The following is a 7,583-nucleotide window of genomic DNA, read 5'->3' on the forward strand; positions in this document are numbered from 1 at the left end:
AACTGATAAAAACCATGCCCTTGTATGTCATTACTTGTAAATAAAAAGTTTTTTAGAATGTCATTTTCCTCTACATTTATGCTACAAAATTTAAAAGGATAATAGTTTTTGGATCGTCCTTGTTTTAATTCCTTTTCTTCTGTAAGATCCAAGCCTGAATTAGTATAGACAATAAGATATTTCACATTATATAAACTATCTGACTTAGAGATTAGATGTTTAACAAAACTATCAAAGTAACTATTAATAGAAGCACTTCGTCTTTCTTTGTTAAATAACCTAGTATAACTGATATTACTATCTATATAATTATCCACATTTTGAACTTGTATATGAATAGACTTCCCCTTATAGCGAAGAACAATATTACTAAATTTGTCAATATCATCATCTCCAAACGCTAATGACAATGAAGGATATTTATGTTCATATGTAGACTTTCTAAGTAAGCACAACACTGATAAGTCTAACTGATACATAAGTTCAATCAAATGATGAGGAATGTGTCGTTTAGCATTAAGCAGTTCATCCTGTTCGGGTCTATCCTGTAAATCACTAGAAGATTCTAAATCTTCATTACTAACAACATTTACATCCAAGCGCGCCCTTTTTGGTGCTTTATTATCTTTATCCGTAACAGAACGCCCACGTTTCCTACCCGTTTTATGATTTTCCTTACCAGGACTTCTTGAGCAATCACTTTGGCTGTATGTGGGATTTTCAATGTGTTGTAATGGTGTAGAAATGAAAGATTGAGAAATATTTTTTGAACTTGAACCTATTACATTACCGTAAGCTTCCTCTCTAGATACTTTTATGCTTCTCTTTATATCTTTTTTAATATTACTAAGAAGTGGTACAAAATGGTTCTTGTAATTCACTATGTAAATAACATTGTTACCTGTACCTACCTTACTTTTAATAACATCTAAACCATCTATCTCTTTATCTCTCAATTCTATAGTCCTAACTTTCACGCCATACTTTTCGCATATCATTTTTCCTTCAACTTCAGGTCGTCCCCATATAGCATTTTCTAACTTTTGAATTTTTGTTCTTGAACCAGAGCATGTATTGTCAATATCTTCTGCAGTAAATTCAATACGCGGAATATATTCACAAAGTTTTTCACCTTCTCCTTTTAAAGCACTACTCAACCATGAACCTTTTTTTGATTGATTAACTTGTTGTGCATATTGCTTACAATTTTCCCGCAAAGACTTTACACTAAATCCTTTACTACCTGCAATCAGACCTTTATCTTTTAGCTCGTCCAATCCTTGAGCTATGGAATCAAAGAAACAATCCTCTTCACCTACAGCAGCTCCTATCTTAAAGCCCTCAGGCAATTTCATCCTTAGTATCTCTAAAAGTTGATTAAGCTTCTTTTTTTCCTCTTTATCACTTGCATTTTTTACCCTACTAAAAATGGAAATAGGATCTCTAGTAACGAAATCTGGCTTGTTTAGAATGCTCCCACTACTAGGTGATTTACCGGACTCTTTACCCCCTGCTAACATATCGACTCACTATCTTTTTATGAGTAAAACGGTATTTCAATAAGTATCTGTTTCAATATTTTCTGTCTTGTCGCATAAATCTAAAAATGGAGAAGAAGCTGCTATTTAACGAATTCTACTTTCTATTATAAATAGATCTATAGTCTGAAAATGGCAAATTGGCAGAAAATGAATTTGGAATTGTTAATTTTGGTGATATAAGATTAAGTAGGAGACTTTTAAAAATAATTAATAGTTTTGCTGAGCGTTTAATAAATCAGGCTTGTGAAGATTGGCATCAAATTAAAGCAGCTTATAGATTTTTCCAAAACGTTGCTATTTCTGAAAGAAAGATATTGAACAATCATATAATTAAAACCGTTGAAAGAGCTAAAAAAAAGCTCAACTATCTTAGCTAAAAAAACCAAAGGATTAGGGACTATAGCAGCAAGATTAACATCTATAACAACTAACTTTAAAACCCATGATACATACAAGGTTTGCAGTTACAGCAGAAAATCTATTAGATCAATTATAAATTATTAGATCAAAAAATTAGTACTAATACTGCTATTCCTATAAAAAAGAACGAAAGCAACCGATGTCACTTAAAGATTCTACTCACTATCCTGGATTAAAGAACGTTAAGGTAGTAACCGTCGCTTCCACTAATCAATCTCTATTTTTGTAGTAAAAAGAAATCAAAACAGAACAGTAAATACAGTGTAAGATAATGAAGGGATACATTCTACCGCTTCAAAGATCTGTATGAAAAGGAGGAGAAATGGAAGAGGATATATAAAAAGCAGTAATTGATATAGCAATAGACTTTCCAGCATAAGGATAAGAAAGAGCAGCAAACAAACTGGAAAAGAGTGGAATTCTCATCTCTGCAAGTGGAATAAGATCGGTGTGGCAAAGAAATCATTTTGAAAATTTCAAAAAGAAGTGAAAGGCATTCAAAGACGGCAAGATCTTAACAGAAAAGCAGACAACAGCTCTAGAGAAGGCTGAGGAAGGAAAAGAGGCCCATGGAGAAATTGAAACAGAACATTCTGGATACTTGGGTGGCAGAGATAGCTGTAATAACAAAGGTATTGGATACTAGTACAGTGTACTGTGGCAGACCTGAAAATCACGCTTACCAGCTGTATTTGAGGATATTGATCATTCTCAAACTTAAGCTCGTTCTCAACAAACTAATGGCATATGTGAAAAATTTTACAGAACTATGGAAGATCAATATTATCTTCAGAAAGAAAATTTACACCTCTTTGGTAGATATACACGAACAGCATTTACACGACACTCTTCAATCCCTACTCCAAAAGAATCTGCATAGAAAAAAACATCTTCCTGCTCATTAGTATGGATAGCAACCAATGTTACCCAGTGGTTACCATCTTTATTGACAATGTATATTAATGTTTTGTCTTTATTCTTCTTGAACTTATCTAATTTCTCTAGTAGCAGCCCACAACCTTCAACTCCAAAAATTATATTACTACTTTCAGTCCATCCATAGATGTGCTTTGCAATACCCGAGATAGTGTAATTTTTAAGACAAAGTTGGTAGTTATTACCTGTCAAGCTCCTTTCAAAATCTTCATCCAGAAGATGTCCATCTGAAGCACGACTCCTCTTATTTTGATCCTTTGTACTAGTTCTTTCTTCTAATCTTGATAACTTCTTTTGTATCTCATTTATAGTACCACTTCTATGTTCCCCATTTCTTGGATCTGGTGAACGATTTTCCTTGTCTTGCAAGGACTCCTGCTCTATAGCCTCTTGTAAGTTCATTATATTACGCAAAGGTACTGCAGATAGTTTCCTTCCTTTCCAAATATTAAGAAACTCTACTCCTCCAGTATAAACAGCCATCAACGCATAATAAACTGCCCACCAACCATAGTCACTTCCATTCATTTGCTGACCAGTTAGTTGGTTATTATCATTTAAAACTATTTCTTTCTCTTTACAAAAAGGGAGCAATGTTACAGTAGTCTGATCTTCGACAAAGATTGTACCCTTAGTCAAACCCTCCTTTAATCTTTCAGGAATCTTTTTTTTAGCAAAAGAATCAAAAAAGAAAACTTGATACTGATCATTACTTATTTCTTCACTCAATAAATTTCCATATTTTTTAGGCAGCAATACCCAGCTAATCCAGTGAAAACCTCCTTCTTTTTTATCAATACCTGTAGGATCATTAGCAAGAACTGTTTCAGTGTTAGCTATAAAAATAAAAAGCTTATATAACTCAGTACCATAATTGAAGTAAATACAACCGACAAGATTGACAGTTTATATTTAACTAAATTTTGTTTACATTTCATTACTTAAGATTGCTTAAACTAATGCAAAGCATACTAGATTATAACACTTTCTCCGCCCTTAATTTTTGACAAAGTTTAAGTTTTCCTGAAATCGTCGGATTCAAATCGAATTACATCCTTCCGAATACGACCACTTTTTCGAAGTTGAACTACTTCGGTAGAACGTTCTTCACTAGGCATTAATGTTGATTGGCTAGATGAAGGCGGTGTGGCATTGATGAAATTTGGAGCGAATTCAAAAATTGGTTGTGAAGAGAGGTCAGAGCTACTTCTAGTTTTAAGCTGATTAACATGACGTTTGATGTAACCAAAAGATGTGTTCACTCTGTAAACCATTTTACCAAGTTGTTTCACAATAACTCCTTTTATCCATTTTTCCCCTCTTGCGTAGTTTCGAGCGAAGACGGGTTGCTTTAGACTGAATTTCATTTTCCGTTTCGAAGCTTCAAGGTGCTTCCTAGGCGATTCAAACAGTTGACTCAACAAGGTACGAACAGGCCTTCCATGTAAAAGTTCTGCAGGTGATTTACCCTCAGCATTCGGCATTGCACGATATGTTGCAAGATATTTTGATACAGCGAATTTGAGAGACAATCCATCGTCAATGTTTTTCTGAACGGCAGTTTTAAAAGATCTGACGAATCGTTCGGCTAACCCGTTTGAGGCTGGATGAAACGGCGCTGTTGTTATATGTTTGATGCCAAGTTTTGAGCAAAACTGTTTGAATGCTTCAGCTGTAAATTGCGGACCATTGTCACTTACGATGGTTTCTGGTATACCTTCCAGAGAAAATATAGAAGACAATGCTGATACGGTGTCAACCGTTGTTGTTGTAGATAGTTGTACAACGAACGGAAATTGCGAGAAAGCGTCGACACAAATTAGCCACATTGAATTACAAAATGGACCAGCAAAGTCGATATGTACTCTCTCCCAAGGTCGATCAGCTTCAGGCCAGCTTAAGTATTCACGTGCGTGAACAGGATTTGCAATTTTGCACACATCACAATTTTCAGTTAATTGTGCGATGTCTTTGTCAATATTAGTCCACCAGACATGTTGTCGAGCTAACTGTTTCATTCTCGATACTCCCCAATGACCATCATGAAGAAGTTTAAGCACTTTCTGCTTAAGGGAGGCTGGAATGACAACCCGGTTGTACTCCGTCTGGAGGCAAAGTAAATTGTTGTTTAGTATTAAAGCAAAGCGATGATTGAAAAATGATCGAAGATCAGCATCTTGAGGCATTAGCTTTTCAGGCCAACCGTTTGTAACGAGAAAATAAACTCGGCGAAGAATTGGGTCATTTTTGGCATGCTGACGAATTATTTCAGCGTCGATAGGTGTGTTAAGTTCATTGATGTTGAAACAGGATTCTTCATGATCAAAAGTTTTATCTTCACCAACAGGTAAACGAGATAAAGCATCGGCATTTCCATGCTCAGTAGTTTTTACAATACCTGTTAAACTGTTAATTGTTTCAACAGTACCAATGTTGTGACTTTTACGACGGTAATCTTTCTTCTTGTTTTCATCACCTGAATTACGTTTGTTGTTCTTGTTTTGTTTTGACATGCACACTGGCGCAATATGTCCAATTTTGCTACATCTATTGCATACAGCATTTCTAAATTTACAGTTTTCTCTTGCATGAGAGTTTCCACAGCCAGAACATGATTTGAATTTTACTTTATTATTGTTATTGTTGAAAACACCCGGTTTTTTTATAATTGTACTAACTGAATTAACAGGCATTGAATTTTCAATCGTTTGTTCTTTAATTGTTGCCACCGTTTTAGTGGTTGTTTCGTACAATTCTGCAATCTGTAAAACATCAGCAAGTGTCGGCTGGGGCTTTTGGAACGCAGCCGTGCGCACTGCATCGTGCGGTGTACGTATAATAATTTGGTCACGAATCATATCATCCACGAAATTGTGCAAACAATTCTGGGCTGAGCACGAAAAGTTACACTCTCTTGCCAATCCGCGGAGATCTGCTACCCACTCTCTGTATGATTGATGTGGCTTCATTTCCCTTTTGAAAAAATCGTAACGTGCAGCGACCACATGTCGTTTCGACTGGAAATGATCCGTTAGTTTTTTCGTTAAATTTTCGAAAGATTGTTCTTGTACTTTCGTGTTACCGAAAAGATTTTTTAGCAGCTCAAAATTTTCTGTGCCAATCCAAGACAAGAAAAATGATTTTTGTTTTTCACTGCACTGAACTGAATATGCTAAAAAATGTTGGTTAAGTTGTTCTAAGTACGATTCCCAGGTTTGCTGTTCTTTCGAAAATTTGTGAAATACTGGAACAATGTTGTTATTTCTTTCAGATACACCGGCAGTACCTTGTTTTTGGAACATTGAGTCCATCCACTCACGTTGTTGTTTCAGTAAATTTTTTGAGAACTCTTGTTGTTCTTTAAGCAATTGCTTATAAATTTCACTTTCGCCCGGCATGATTGTATGTAAAATTGAACGGTACGAAATAAGCGTGAAAGCGATTGAATAATTGCAGATTTTTATCCTCGTCGCCAACTGAAGTAAATACAACCGACAAGATTGACAGTTTATATTCAACTAAATTTTGTTTACATTTCATTATTTAAGATTGCTTAAACTAATGCAAAACATACTAGATTATAACAATAATGATCATTTATTTTAGAATTATCTACAACTCTTCGACAAATATGTTTCAGTGAATCTCTAATATCCTCCTCTTCATTAAACCCGAAGTTAATAGGACTAATATAATAGGCAAGCTGATTATTATTATTTGCAATTGCCTTGTTCATAAAATTGTTTATATGATCAATATCTGCCCATCCTCTAGAATTACCTGAATCATCACTACCAAATGTTACTTGGTTTAACCCATGATAAATATCAATTGCAGTAAGATGAATTTTGCCTTGTAAAGAATCGCGATTAGATTGGTTCTGTGCTTGTGACTGCTGTTCTGCTCCTTCTTCGAGATCATAATTTTTGATATCTTCAATCAAAGAAGGACTTTCTTCATCTGCTATACCATAAACCTCTTCTCTAGAAACTAGTATAGCTCCTTCAATATCTTCTTCGAGGTTACTAAGAAGTGGTACAAAATGATTCTTGTAATTTACCATAGTAATAACATTAGTACCTTCGCCTTGTTCGCTTTCAATAACATTTGTATCACCTATAGGTTGTTCTTTAAGTCCTATCACTTTAATTTTTACTTTATATTTGTCACATATCTTTCTTCCTTCAATATCTAGTCTTCCCCGTATAGGAATAGGACCATTTTCTGTAGCCACACTTTTAATATAGTCCAAGTATTTGTCAAAAGTCTCCTGCACATCTGGAACATCATTTCCCTTTTTATCCATAATATTTTCAAGATGAGGAAAAGCAATATTCTTCTGTGGAACAAAATAGCCACCTTCATTTGCATCCTTTACAATTTTATCTTCGTATTTTCTAGCATCATTTGCACAATCTTTTCTTAATGATTTTACATTAAACCTTTCACTATTTTCGACTAGACCTTTATCTTTTAGCTCATTCAATCCTTGAGCAACTGAATCAAATAAACAATCCTCTTCACCCACAGCAGCTCCGATCTTAAAGCCCTCAGGCAATTTCTTCCTTAATGCATCTAAAAGTTGATTGAGCTTTTCTTTTTTCTCTTTATCATCCTTTACATTTTTTATCTGACTAAAAATGGGAATAGAGTCTTTAGTAACAAAACTTGACGTTTCTAGAGTGC

The sequence above is a fragment of the Teleopsis dalmanni genome, chromosome 1 (genome assembly GCF_002237135.1).
Source record: "Teleopsis dalmanni isolate 2A chromosome 1, ASM223713v2, whole genome shotgun sequence".
NCBI lineage: Eukaryota > Metazoa > Arthropoda > Insecta > Diptera > Diopsidae > Teleopsis > Teleopsis dalmanni.